Here is a 1058-nt window from a genome sequence, read left to right on the forward strand (position 1 = left end):
TTTTGGTGATTTAGTGGTTTTTTTTCAAATTATGATTTTATATTACATATAAAGTATACACACAGGTTATTGGATACAAAAAGACAGACACTTCATACTTCATCAAGGTACCCTTGCATGACTATAGTATCTGAAACCATTTACCAATGTATTGTTTAATTGTTCATAAATTTATAGTCTTTTTCCTTTTTGCAGCTTCATGTATATGGAGGTGTAAAAGGGTGGGTACGAGAAAAGTTATTCATTTGGAGATAGACATTTATTTGGCCTATTGGTATTTCCTTTTTTAATTTCTACTTTACTATTTTTTTTTAAACATATGATGCTTTTTTGTGATTTAATTGATACTATATATAGGCAATATAGATGCAGAGGAAATATTTGAGGAGGTATTGTTTGACAGGATTGGGCAGCAAACTTTAAGGGCTCGGATGTTTTCAACCCGCGCAAAAGATTTAAATTGATTGCGTTTATCTATACTATCGTATAAAGCATTTCACAAGGGTTCCAACCAAATTTAAATAATTGCAACATATTATGCTTATAGTACAACAACTCAATGAAGTTAGTAAAGGGAATTAGTCTTTCTACATGAGTATAAATTGATAAATACAATTAAATTGATAACTTTATAAATTAAGTATTGTTAAATACTTGATAAAGAATTAAATCATTTGACTTAGTTGAACATCATCACCTTCCTCATATTTACATTGCTTTTCCATTTCAAGTTCTCCGTAACCGATTACTTGATTGAATTTTATAATTAAGTCATTATTATTTGGTTTAGTAATTGCTAAACATCATACAAATAAGGTTACAACCTTTTTTGCAATTTTATCAGATAGTTGATGAACATCATATGAAAAAAAAATAAAAATCATAATAATAATAATAATAATAATAATAATAATAATTAAATATAAAAAAACTTAATCAACGTTATTATGAATTTAATTATAACTATAAATGGTTTTAAAACTTAAAAGATGCTAACCAATTAGAAACGAAAATTACTAAAAGGTAATTTCATGGGGTATTATTATCTATAATACCTA

At 25.9% G+C, this 1058-nt stretch overlaps 1 long non-coding RNA gene across 1 annotated transcript; it reads left to right on the forward strand.

The window, feature by feature from the left end:
• Positions 1–211: 211 nt before the first annotated feature.
• On the forward strand, positions 212–592 carry LOC110903110. Its single transcript, XR_002571675.2, has 2 exons — positions 212–274; positions 358–592. It is a non-coding gene; the product is annotated as an uncharacterized LOC110903110 (long non-coding RNA).
• Positions 593–1058: the final 466 nt, after the last annotated feature.

This window comes from Helianthus annuus, chromosome 13 (genome assembly GCF_002127325.2).
Source record: "Helianthus annuus cultivar XRQ/B chromosome 13, HanXRQr2.0-SUNRISE, whole genome shotgun sequence".
Taxonomy (NCBI): Eukaryota; Viridiplantae; Streptophyta; class Magnoliopsida; order Asterales; family Asteraceae; genus Helianthus; species Helianthus annuus.